We start from the raw sequence: 13,574 nt of genomic DNA on the forward strand, positions 1-13,574 counted from the left end.
GTTTTAGGAAGGAAGAAAGGGAGTGGGTGTGGGTGGGATGACTGCTAAAGAGGGGCTTAAATAATATTCTTTAGAGAAATATAGGTACTTTTATTGTTGTTTTGTAGCTGAAGAGTGGACATTTATAGTCCTGTTAGTTGTGCAAAGATGAAATAGTTCCCCCTTTTTTGGAAGGTTATATACATGGAGAGAAAAAAAAAATCTTATATGTTATTATGTGACTTCAGAAGTGGAAGAATGCTACTATCCCCTCTGGAAAGACAGGGCAGACAAGTGTCTTGTGATCCTGAGCAAGTTTGTAAACTCTTGCTGTTGTTCAGTTGCTAAGTAGTGTCTGACTCTGTGACCCCATGGACTGTAGCATGCCCGGCTCCTCTGTCCTCCACTGTCACCCAGAGTTTGCTCAAACTCATGTCCATTGTGTTGGTGATGCGATCTAACCATCCCATCCCCTGCTGTCCCCTTCTCCTCCTGCCTTCAACTTTTCCCAGCATCAGTCTTTCCCAATGAGTCAGCTCTTCGCATCAGGTGGCCAATGTATTGGAGCTTCAGCTTTAGCAAGAGTCCTTCCAGTGAATATTCAGCATTGATTCCCTTTAGGATTGACTGATTTGATCTCCTCGCAGTCCAAGGAACTCTCAAGAGTCTTCTCCAGCTGCTCAATTCAAAAGCATCAATTCTTCCGTGTTCAGCCTTCTTTATCGACCAAAGTTCTCTTACCTTCTGTTTTTTTCTTGGGGTGGGATGGGGAGGAGGGGTGAAAAATGAGAAAGTAGTAGCACCTACTTCACAGAGTTATTGAGGAGATGAAATGAGACATTTACTGATCCAGGTGACCAAATGCCTTTCCATTCATTATGCATTTAATTTTTACAATTTCTAGGAGAGTAACTAAGAACATCCAATCTAAGAGATAACATTCCTTAGGCTGATGAATTTCCTCTGGTTATTAGCCACAGGAAACACCAGACCCAACCAAGTCTTGTGATTCCAAGCCTTACCCATTCTCTTTCCACTACACTGTGCTGCTACTTAATGAGATCCCCAGCTCTCTGTGTCTTTGCCTTGCCTTTAACAGGATCCGCATTGAGGGAACTACACATGCAAATTATTATTAGCATGAAGACGGGTAATTATTATTTTTTACATTTGCATCATCACAGATAATCTTTTTGTTACACATTCTTTAGCAGTGAATGCCTGAACGAGAGGGCTTTCGGTTCATTCAGATGGTCATTAATTCTAAATAAGAAATTCATTTACTGTCACTCATGTTGCTTAAACAATGCAAAGCAAAGAGTGAGTGCAGAGCAATTTCAGACTGTAAAGGCTGGGACGGAAGCTGGAAATCACCTAGCCCAACCTTTTAATTTACATATGAGCGAAATGAAGGCCTGAATAGAGAAGGTCATACAATTAATTAGTGGCAGAGCTGGGACTAGCACGCAATTTCTTTACCTCTATGCCAAAGTCTTGCCATTGAAGCATGAATGCTGATCATCGGAATGCTATTTGGTTAGGAATTCCCTGATTACTTAAAACACATTGAGGGCTTAGGATAGAGACACTTAATGTGCTAAAGGTTCCAAAATGAAAATATATGATGAATCTTTGACAAATTCCCTTGTGTTGTATTAATTTTAATCTTCATTATTTCTACAAGGCACTTGTAGAGGGGAAAAATAAGTATCTATATCTACTAAATGGTCTCATTTGAGTTCTGCCAATGTAAAGGTATGAACTAAAAACATTTTACATTAAAACAGAGCAAATTGCTTATGGTAACCATTGCATAATGAAGGAACACAATGAAGAATTAAGTTCAAATTACTTATCAGGTCTCTTCCATTTTCTAAGTTTTTAAAGTAGAAAATTGCACAGTATAATTACAGTAAGTTAATTTGCATTCATATTACAATTCAATGAGCAATTACATTCTTTTTTATTTAAAAAAATATTTTATAAAGTGTGATTTGCATCAGTATGTTTCCAGGAAAGAGTGGCAACTTTTCCCTTGTGAGGTTTTCATACACATTCAACCTTGAAGCTTATATCTTCTGGTATAGAGTTATAGCCTCTTATTGGCTTTTTGGGACAGGAGAGGAGAGAATCATTTGAAGTATGACTATGGTTTTTGACAAGAACTCTTCAAGGCATCATTGAATATCAGGGTTTAGAAGGAGAATTTAAAGGTCTTATTGCTTAAGAGTTCTTTCTCCCCTTCACTTCCTCCATCTTCAGGTTGAATTTCTCCATCGAATTCCTGCCAAGCTATCAGCCAACCTATATTTGATTAACTCCTGTGCTAGGAAATTCTTTGTCTCTGATGACACGCACATCATCACTGGTCAGTGCTTTCATTTTGTGAAAGATGCTCCATTTTGGCCTAACTATCCTTCTATTAATGTACTTTAAAAGATGCTTTTTTAAAAGAAAAAACACTCATTGCTTTGGCAGGGCTATGCACAACATACAGCACTCTTTTTATGTTGAGAGCAGAACATTTTATTCATGATTTGAAGCATTAGCATGAACATCTGTGTCAGGCCATCGTAATGTTATTGTTCAATTGCTAAGTTGTGTCTGACTCTTTGTGACCCCCTAGACTGCAGCACACCAGTGTTCCCTGTCATTCACCCTCTCCTGGAGTTTGTTCAAACTCATGTCCATTGAGTCAGTGATGCCATCCAACCATCTCATCCTCTTTCTCCCTCTTCTCCTGCCTTCAGTTTTTTCCAGCATCAGGGGCTTTTCCAAGGAGTCAGTTCTCTTCTTCAAGTGGCCAGAGTACTGGAGCTTCAGCTTCAGAAGCAGCCCTTCCAATGATTATTCAGAACTGATTTCCTTTAGGATTGACTGGATTGATCTCCGTGCTATCCAAGGCACTCTTAAGAGTTTTCTGCAGCACCAGTTTGAAAGCATCAGTTCTTTGGTGCTCAACCTTCTGTATCGTCCAATTTTCACATCCATACATGACTACTGGAAAAACCTAGCTTTGACTATGTGGACTTTTGTTGGCAATGTGATTTCTCTGCTTTTTAATATGCTGTCTAGGTTTGTCATAGCTTTTCTTCCAAGGAACAAGTGTCTTTTAATTTCATGGCTGGGGTCACCATACATAGTGATTTTTGAGCCAAAGAAAATAAAATCTGCCACTGTTTACATTTTTCCCCCATCCTTTTGCCATGAAGTGATGATATTAGATGCCATGATCTTAGTTTTTTGAATGTTGTTTTCAGTAACGGGGTTCCCATAAAGATATGGAGTCTGACTGGCTGCTCCACTTTCTCTGTGACTGCTCGTTTTAAAATTGTTTAAATTAAGATAAAATAGACATATATTGAAATACATAGATCATTAGAGTAGCTGGATCAGTTTCAAAAAATGTATTTGCTTATGTAAAACAACTCCACATTAAAGATATAGTATATTCCATTATCCCAGAAAGCACCTTTTGCCCCTTTCCAGGCAATTTCCCTCCACAGAGGCCTAATTTTATTTTTTTTTAATTTTATAAATGATGGTATTTACTTATTTTTTAAAGATCAAACCATTGAAAATAATTAAACACTGACTAATTTAGTTTTTTAAAAAATTTTTATCGGAATATAGTTGCTTTACAATGTTGTTTAGTTTCTACCTTATAGCAAAGCAAATCAGCTATATGTATATGTATATCCCCTCTCTTTTGGATTTTCTTCCCATTTAGGTCGCCACAGAGCACTCAGTAGGGTTCCCTGAGCTATACTGTAGTTTCTCACTAGTGATGTATTTTATACACAGTATCCATAGTGTATATATGTCAATCCCCATCTCCCAATTCATCTCATCCTCCCTTTCCCCGTGGTGTCCATACATTTATTCTCTAAGTCTGTGTCTCTATTTCTGTTTTGCAAATAAGATCATCTCTACCATTTTTCTAGATTCCACATATATGCATTAATAAACAATATTTGTTTTTCTTATCATATCATAATTTTTCTTATCATACATTTATTTTCCTGTTTTTGATCCTCATATAGATGGAATAATAGTAATGTCCTTCTTTGAATCTGGTTCGTTTTATTCAATTCTTTAAAAACCATTTATCCATGTTGCTGTACCTAGCGATAGTTTCTTTTGTTTCTTGCTTAGTAGTGTTCTACTGTATGGATAGTCTATAGTTTGTTTACTCATTCTACTGTGGAAAAAGATATGTGTTGTCTTCAGTTTGAGCTATTATGAAAAAAAATGCTGCTATAAACTTTCTAGTATATATGTTTGTGTGTGTGTGTATATACATGTTTTATTTCTCTGGGGTATATGAGTAGATGCCTACAAGTTCCCAGAGTAAATGTAGACTTATTGTTTGTTGTTTAATCACTAAGTCCTGTCCAACTCTTTTGAGACTCTGTGGAGTCTAGCCTGCCAGGCTCCTCTATCCATGGGATTTCCCAGACAAGAATACTGGAGTGGGTTGCTATTTCCTTCTCCAAGGGATCTTCCCAACCCAAGGCTTGACCCCATGTCTCCTGAATTGGCAGGTAGATATTTTTACCATTAAGCCACCTGGGAAGCACAGATGTACCCTTAATTTGATTTTTAAAAAAGTGCCAGGCAGTTTTTCAAAATTGTGATACCATTCCTTATGATTAATGATGTACATCTTTCTGTTCAGTTCAGTCGCTCAGTCATGTCTGACTCTTTGTGACCCCATGGACTGCAGCATGTCAGGCTTCCCTGTCTATCACCCATTCCTGGAGCTTACTCAAACTCATGTCCATCCAATCAGTGATGCAATCCAACCATCTCATCTTATATTGTCCCCTTCTCCTCATGCGTCTTTACATATGCCTATTGGCTATTCAGTTTATCTCAGTCTGTAAAGTGTCTGTTCAAGTATTCTGTTCATTTTAACTAGGCTGTCTTTTTACTGCTAAATAAGAATAGTCATATTTTCTGGATTTAAGTCCTTTGTCAGATATATGTTTTGTGAATATTTTCTCCAGGTTTATAGTTTACCATTCATTTTCTTAAATGTTGTCTTTTGATCAGCACATGTTTTAAACTTTGATAAGGTTCAATTGATTTTTTTTTCATTTATGTTCAGTGATTTTCTATCCTCTCTAGGAAATCTGTGCATCCCTCCACATCATGATGATACTCTGTAATGTTCTCCTTTAGAACTTTTACCATTTTAGCAATTATATTTTGGTCTATGTATGGTATGAGGAGGGTTTCGAGGTTAATTTTTTCCCCATATGTTTAAACAGTTGTTCTAATACCATGTTTTAAAGACTTTTCTTTCCTTAATGAGTAACAGTCGCACCTTTGTATATATAAAAAAAAAGTCAATTGATGGCCTATATGTTGGTTTATTTCTGATTCTCTATTCTGTTCCACTGATCAACTTATCTAACCTTAATGCCAGTATCATACTGTTTTGACTATCATAGCTTTATAGTAAGTCTTGAAGTCAGATAGAATAAGCTCTCTAATTTTGCTCTTCTTTATTAGATTATTATAGTTATTGTAAGTCCCTTTGCATTTCCATATACATTTTAGTATTAATCAATTTCTTGAAAAAATATGCTGAGATTTCTATTGCAATTGTGCTAAGTTTACAGTTCAACTTGGGGAAAAGTTGACATCAACACTGAGCTTCCCAAATCGTGAGCGTGGCGTGCCGCTCCATGTATTTGGGTCGCCTGTAATTGTTTTCATCAACATTTTGTAAGTTTTGGTGGAGAAAACTTGTGCAACTTTTATTCAATCTACTCCTAAGTATTTTGTGAGGTGCTGTCATAAATGGCATCTACTTTTTTTCGTTTTCCAGCTGTCTGACTGGCTGTATAACTTTGGATAAGGTATTTATCCTCTCTGAGTTTATTTCTGACCTATAGAATGTGAGTTCATGTTCTTCTTAGAAGAAGGTCAGGTGTAAATATGCACAGATAGTTTTTAGGGGTTCTTTTATTATTGATATTAAAAAGGATAACTTAGAAAGTTCATAATTAAGTTCTTGGTATATTAGAAATTATTCTTTGGCTCAAAAGTGAAAAATAAACGAAAAAAAAACAACTCAAACTGGCCTAAGTAATAGAGGGAATATTTTGGCTCATATAACTGAAAAATCTGGAGGGGGATGTGTTAGTTGGGCTGAGGCATGACTAAACCAAAGCCCTTCAACAATGCCCTCATAAAGCTCTATTTTCCCATCTTTTACTCCTGTATTCTTCTGGTGCAGTTTCATTCTCCAAAGGCTTCTCTTATGAAATGGGTTTCTGCGGCTACAGACTTTCCAGTGTCCAGTCCAACGGTGGAGAGAAAACATTCTTCCTAGTTGCTCTGTCACAAGTAAAGAGGTCACCCATTTGACCATCCCTGAATTGTGGCCAAGAAATGTGTGGCACCTGTCCATCCCTCGAGCTACAGGTAGAGTCAGCTCTCCTATAACTAAATAGAAAAAAATAATATTGGGTAGGGGAATGGTCTCCCAGGAGAAGAAAGAGGAATGGCCCCAAAGAGACAAACAACAAATATTTGTCATATCTTTAACACAGTAGCCACAAAATACATGGCAGCTGTATCATATGGTGGGCATATTCTCTGCCTCTGATACTCTCTAGGCATCAGAGACTCAATCATTTTTCTTATAGCATTCAGTCTACTTCTGTTTCAAGCACTAATATCACCTTAAGCTCTACTTTATGAGTGAAAAAATTGGGGGTTTGTATTGGAACTTAAGAGACTTTCGACAATCACTTTAGCTCTCCTTGTTGTTTCTACTGTGCATTTAGCTAAAAAGAGCAGATTGGTGGCATAAATACAATTGCAGTGTTGCTACTCTTCTCCACCCCCTCCTTGGAAAAATAAAAGGAGTGCTATTTATAGCGACTGCAAACCAAAGTCAAGTTTAGTAATATTGCCACACAATCTTTCCCTGGAATCAAGCAAGGCTAGTATCATGAAAGAAGGGAACTTCTGTTTTGATGAAGTCATACAGAACATTTTTTTCATTGGTTTTGAATGTTTTACTTGTATGTCTAGAACATACAAGAACAGTATCTGAGGTATGGTTAATGAAAGATTTTACAAAATACTTTCTTTTCTGCTTAAAAACAAAAAACAAAACAAAACCTGGACCTCTTTATTTTCACACGAAATTCCAAAGTCCTGAACATGGCAAACAAGACCCTTTGCAGTCTACGTTGCTTCTCTGGAGTCAAATATATGTGTGTGTGTTTGTGTGCACATGTGCGCCCTACTCTTTACAACCCTGTGGACTGTGGCCCCCCCAGGCTCTTCTGTCCATGGAATTGTCCAGGCAAGAATACTGGAGTGGGTTGCCTTTTCCTACTCCAGGGCATCTTCTCAACCTAGGGATAGAACTCAGGTCTTGCTTCTCCTGCCTTGGCAAATTCTTTACTGTGAGCACCACCTGGGAAGCCCTAGAGTCAATTATAGCCACAACCAGAGAACAATCTCTGCTATGGTTTTGTATATTCTCTTTTCTTTGTCTGAAATACCTTTCCTTGCTTCACATGCTTATTCAGTTTTCTTTCAAGATGATATCACTTCCTTCATGAAATCTCAGCATCCTGTTCTGGGTTAAATGCCCAGATTTGATGCTTACCTAGCATCCCATACTTAGCATTATCACTAGATAGCATTTATTGTGATGCAATACAATGGTGCATTTCTTTCATGAGCCTATAAGTTGTTTAAGAGCAAGTTTTTTTTTTCTTTTTGTTTTCTTTATCAGCCAATGCCCAATGTGCCTAGTATAAAGTAAGCAATCAGCAAATATTTTTTGAAAAAATGAATAAAATCTGAGTGTGAACGTGAGTTTAAATGAAAAGGATGAGAAGCTTATATACCTTTGGTATTAAGCTTTGAAAATTTTGTGCATTCTATGTGTTAGCATACTTTGAACACATGATATTTCTAATAAGCCTGGTAGAAGTGCTCCTACTGAATGTTATTCAAAATTTTATTAATTTGAGAGTTTTATGTGTAGAGAAATATTAGCATATTCCTGGCATGTGTAAGCATTACAAACTATTTAATAAACAGTGGCCATGGAATAATTTGTGTTTCAAACCCTTAGAGCTTACAGCACAAATTCATTTTATTATACTTCATCCAATGAGAGGTATATTTGAAATGATTGTAGGAATAAACAGAATTTTAAATAATGTATAATACACAAAATGAACTACTTTTTATCTCTTTCTTTGGAGGAGTGATTATTGCTGATTGGATTTATTATTTCGGACATTTGATTTTGCCTTCAATTGCAGATCAGTCTCAAACAGTACTTCTATAGGCTGCCCCTCTGGGTGTCTGAAGAATCATGTGCATAGGGATGAATTACGTGAAGTTCAATAAAACTCCTTTCTGTCCATATGCATGCTACTCATGCCCATGTTTTTTATTCAGTTGACTCAGGGCTCTGTAAAGGCAGAATATGTTTCTGATTTATCATCATTATTTCCAATGCCTCCCACAATGCCTGATATATAACATGGACTCTCCAAATGCTAGTTGATTTAAAGTGAACTATTTTGGAATTGTTCTGGAATGAGAATCAATGTTTACTGAGTGACTTATTCAGTGCTAGCCATGTTCAATATATTTTTCCATTTAAAGCTTGCACAATGTCCTGAAGCAGGTATCACTGCTGTAGAACTGAGACTTTTGAAGCTCAGAGAGGTAAGTAACTTATCAAAGATGACTCAGGATACAGTACACACAAGAGGAGTACTTCACTACCTGGACTGTCATGAAGGTTAAATGCACTAATGAATGGAGAGCACCCAGAATGCTGCCTGGAATCCTGGAATATAATAAGCAATGCATACATCTTTGCTGTTCTTATTACTTTGCTATTTATCACGGTAGATGATAAAAGAATGTTTATTGTTTTTTATGCCACACATAATATAAACTATATTGTTATTTAAAAGAGAATTAAAGAAATACCCTAATATTTATGTGAGTTGTTTCTTGACACGTTTGGAATAAAAACTTAAAATGGTACTTTAAGATGTGATTTGGTTTAACCTTGAAGACTATTAGGTGTTTGGTGGACAGCTTGTTTGCCATCAGAATCTGTATAACTTTCCTTCAGCCTGGAGCTGGGAACAGCTGTAGCTTGTTGCCCCTGTTAGATTTAAAAGGAATTTTCTGAGTTTCCCTGGTGGACATTCTCCAAGGCTGAAAAGAGAGTTTTACAAGAGTGCCTTCCATTTTTATCACTCCACCACTCAGTGTCAGGTATTATCCCAAAGTCTGTAATCATAACCTCATTTGAAAATAGAACCAGATGGAAGAGGGGTGAAGTCCACAGCTCTCAAAGGCAAGGCCTTAAAATGTATGTAAATAGTTCTGCTGTTTCACAGCTGTCTCAAGCATTGAGAAACTTCAGTGCTTTGGGGAGAGTCGATGAAGTTACACCTATGTTCACTCACCTAAGGTTTGACATTTGTCCCAGTTGTTTGAAGTGCATGATGGTTTCCTACACCCCCTTTCCCTATTTCAATGAGGTCTTGGGAAATTTGTCAATGTCCCCTGGTTTTCTTCCTATTGAGTTCAGACTCTGGAGGTCTGTCTGTATGGAAGAGAAAACTCAAGTGTTTTATTAACAGAGTTCTCTGGTGAGCCTGAACTTCCTACTGATGTATCTTAAGTGTTCTGTAATAATTCTAGCCACTTTCTAGAACTTTAGAAAAGTTGGAGAGACTTGAGCCACTTTCTCTGGGCCCCACCATTAGGCTGGCTAGTCATACCCAGAAGTAAATAGAAAGAATTGTACCCACCACCCACTGGTGGGACCTCCCTCCCACCTTGTTGGGAGTTCTCTTCCAACTTTTCTCCCAAGATTGCATCCTGCCAGTGACCTCACACTTTTTTCCTGTCTCCATGTAAATTGCTATCTTTTCAGGAGGTGCATGACAGCCTCTGTTTGCAGGGGCCTCCATTTGTACAGAAGCTGTTATTATGGAATAAGTTTAATGGGTCGTGAATTTTGTGGAGGCAGGGAGGGTCTCTCGATGACTTTGTATGTATCAGCCATGGACCTACTGGCTCTGCAAGGACTGCATTAGGCTAAATATTTTTAGCCCATTGACTCTGGAAGTAATAACCTTAAATGCTTCATTAAATTTTCATGGATGAGTGATGGAAACTATGGGAGGGGGGATGCAAAACCCAAATCAGCCACATTGGCTTCATTATTACCCAGCTGGAGGACAGGAGTGTGGCCCTTAAAAAGAGTAAAAATAAACTTTAAAGAACTGTGGCCAGTATCTTCTTTTCTTTCCCTGCTCCAACAGCGCAGGACTGGACTCGATTTTTTTTTTTTTTTCCTTTCACACCTGGCATTCAGGACTCTGAAGATGGGTGTGCAAACAGGCATTCACTGGAGTTAAATCCAGTCTCAGGGTTGAAGAATTTATTTTCTGACGGACACACTATTTTCTAAAGTTTGGCGGATCTGGGTAAGCTAGGGCCAGAAGTAGGGAGCCACTGATTACATCCTGCCTGGGCCTTCTCCTGCGCCTGTTCTAATCTGGGGATTGTTTACCACAGGGCATTCCGAAAACCAGAGTTGCCAGGAAGAAGGCAAGGGGAAGCACTGGGTGTTAACTGGGCCCTGAGTCTCTCCCTGGGACTCACGAAAGCGTGACAGATGCGTGCCTCCTCCCTCTCCCTCGCCCAACTTTGCTGGGAAGCCTCAATGAAGACAGGGGCACACAGACGAGGGTTGGCCGCTGGGAACTAGCGCCCCCTCCTGCGAAGGGGAGTTGGGGCCACACGCCTGCCCCGGACCTGCCCTGTACTTTTGAGCAGCGGCGCTCTTTTCAATTTGGGTCTGCGCGGGTTTAGAGGCCTGGGATGTTAAGAGTCGACTAAATGAGGGAGGCCAGGCGGAGGCGGCCGGTGGCGATGGTGAGTGGCAAAAACAGTGGATACTCTGTGGAAAAACCCGAGTCTAGTGGCTTTTACCCCATCTCGCCCTCACTCCCCTTCTCCGCCCACGTAGCCGGGGCGGGGACCCAGCGCTCTGGGCTCAGCTCTCCCCCTTCTACGCCGGGATGGGGAGTGAGCGCCAGGGCTCCAGAGGCTCGACTGCGAACCGCGGCGCCCCCGCTCGCTCGCTCTTCCTCCTCCTCGTCACCACTCCGCTAAGCTTTCGGAGCGCGCTCGGGCGGCGCACAGAAACACCCGGGAGGGAGCGGGAGCCGGAGCCCGTGAGGCCAGGGCGCGCGGCGGGCAGGCAGGCGGCGGCGACGGCGTCCGGGGAGCGGGCAGGTGAGCGGCGCTTGGCGGGCGCGGGGCTGGCGGGGCGGGGGCGCGGGAGGAGGCGGGTCTGCGCGCGGGGCGGTCTCCTCCCCCTGCTCTGACGCGGGGCCCGTGGCTCCCCGGGAGGATGGACCCAGTTCGGCGCTCGCCCGGGCTTCCCCGGGCTGGAGAGCGCGCCTGAGTGCCGCCGCCCGCCGGGCATGGGGAGCCGCTTCCTGGGCGGCTGCGGCTGCGGAGGAGGATGCTTTCGGCGAGCAGAGGTGAGGCACGGCGGGAGGCTAGCGGCCGCCACGGAGTTCAGCACCGAGAGGTGTCAGGCGGGGACGCGGCGCCTGGATGCCCGGGAGGCTCCTCTGGGGCTCCCGGGCGCGGAGGAGGGCTCCAGGGGCGCCCCTCTGGGGAGTTTGGCTATAAGTGCGGAGGGGATAGAGACTGCAGTTCTCTTTCCTCTTCCTCCACTTGCTGGGGGAAAGGCGACTCTGCTCCTTCCTTCTGGGTCTCCCCTTACCATCCCCAGTGTCACTTCTGACCACGCTCAGTTCTCTTTCCAGTCTTGCTCATCTAATGCACTTGTCTCTCTACTGGATCCCTTGCGCCCTCCTCCCTCCTGCGTCCCCGGCTCCAGCCATCCACGAGCCTTCCTTCTCCCGTTCCAAAACCTAGCCGGTACTTACGAGCCCTTCCCCAGCCGCTCTGCCAGCGCCCCCAGGTCCGGACCCTCTTCCATGCTCAGCCACCCGGTTTTCACTTCCCTACTCTTTGGCTGCGCTGCGGTTCCGCTACGACCTGTGGAAAAACCAGATCTATCCTAGCAACCCCTACCCTTTTGCAAACATCATCGGAGCTGTACCCCGCGTATCCTCGGAACCCATCTCTTCCCGAGACCCCATAGACTCGGTTCTTTGCTGCCGCCCTCTCCGTTCCACTCCCCAGCCCCCCGCCCTCCTCTCTCTTCCCCACTCGCCCCTCTTGCTTCTCTCTGCTCCAGACTCGACGCTCTGTTTCGGCCGCTGAGCTCAGCCTACCCCCGCCCCACCCCCTCATCGGGTAAACTTTAAAATCCGCGTGGTTCGGCTCATAAAGGAGCCCTGAAAGGAGAACTCAACCGCCGGGAGAGCCTGGAGTCAGGGAGTCTAGGATGGGGGAGGTTGAGTCTTGGCGTCGTCGGAAAGGAGCTGAAGGCTGAATATCCTAAGTCAATTTCAAAACACTGGTAGCTGCAGCCGGGACTGTCCGCCGCACGCTGGCTAGTCCCGCGAAGTATTATTGTGACCCCTGGTGGGAGGGCGCGTGTATTCTGTGCACTTTTTAAAGCACTTTTTAAAAAATATAAGTACTGGTGGACGGGACGAGGGGGGCACCGGGGAAGGTTGCCTGAGGTTGATGCCACTTTGCTCCTGCGTTGCTCCCTGCCGGACCCGATGTTTCACTCCACGTAAACTACCCTCCACCCCCAACGGCAGCACACAAGTCCTCATTGTTGGGGGTCTGCCTGGGCACTTCCGCCTGGGCTGAGAGAATCTGGAGGAATGACGTGGGGGTGGGGAGGCGCGGGGCGCCGGGCGATCGCGGTCTGGATTTCGGCGGCGGCGGGTGGAGTGAAGAGCGCGGTTGCGCGGGCTTCCCTGCGCCCGGGCGCGGGTCTCGGCGGGTGGGGTGTGCGCCGGCGTGGGTCGGCGTCTGCGTGTGCGTTTGGAGGCTAGGACACACCTGGGCTTTTAGTTCGTTTAGAAAGAAGAGCGAGTGGAGAAGCTGTGGAAGCGAGTGCGTGTTTCGCTGCCCGGAGCTGGGCTGACGGGCGAGTCCTCCGAGAAAGATGCTACAATGCAGCTCCTAACGCGGCGGGGGCTGGAGCAAGGATCCACTGCTATCGGTTCTTACTCCCTCCTGCTCCCCTCCCGCTGGCCCGTTCAACGCACTTTCAAAATGTTGATGGTTTTGAATAAAGGCCTTGTGGGGGTTCTACTGAAACTTTATCACACTTAACATGTTTTCGACTAATCATATAAATTAAAGGTGGCTTGCGTTCAGAACCCCCTAATTATCCGGTTCACGTTCGTACGTTTATGTGCCAATTATAGGTCTTCGGGAAATCCATAGAATTATAAACCATCCCCACCCCCTGAATTAGCACTCATTGTTTTTATTATCTCAACGATGAGTGATTCTGGATAGAACCCTGAATTGCACAGGCAAGATAAAGGAGGAGGGGGAGGTGGAGAGGTTGAACGGAAAAGGGAAGCTTCGCAGCTTCTCCCCAACCCTCACTACCCCCATCTCCTTCAACC

The 13,574-nt window shown here is 43.0% G+C and overlaps 1 protein-coding gene across 7 annotated transcripts in view; it reads left to right on the top strand.

Annotated features, from left to right (window-relative positions):
- Positions 1-10,681: 10,681 nt before the first annotated feature.
- The window catches only part of DAB1 (DAB adaptor protein 1), a 462,229-nt gene continuing 459,336 nt past the window's right edge, over positions 10,682-13,574 (top strand). For 4 of the 7 annotated variants that reach the window (XM_070367956.1, XM_070367960.1, XM_070367961.1 and 1 more), the window contains exon 1: positions 11,416-11,546. The gene's annotated coding sequence lies outside the window, so the exon portion shown is untranslated. Of the gene's footprint in view, positions 10,933-11,061; positions 11,296-11,408; positions 11,547-13,574 lie in introns of those variants that run through there. The other 3 variants (XM_070367959.1, XM_070367958.1, XM_070367957.1) reach the window with 3 other exon arrangements.

This window comes from Bos mutus, chromosome 3 (assembly GCF_027580195.1).
Source record: "Bos mutus isolate GX-2022 chromosome 3, NWIPB_WYAK_1.1, whole genome shotgun sequence".
NCBI lineage: Eukaryota > Metazoa > Chordata > Mammalia > Artiodactyla > Bovidae > Bos > Bos mutus.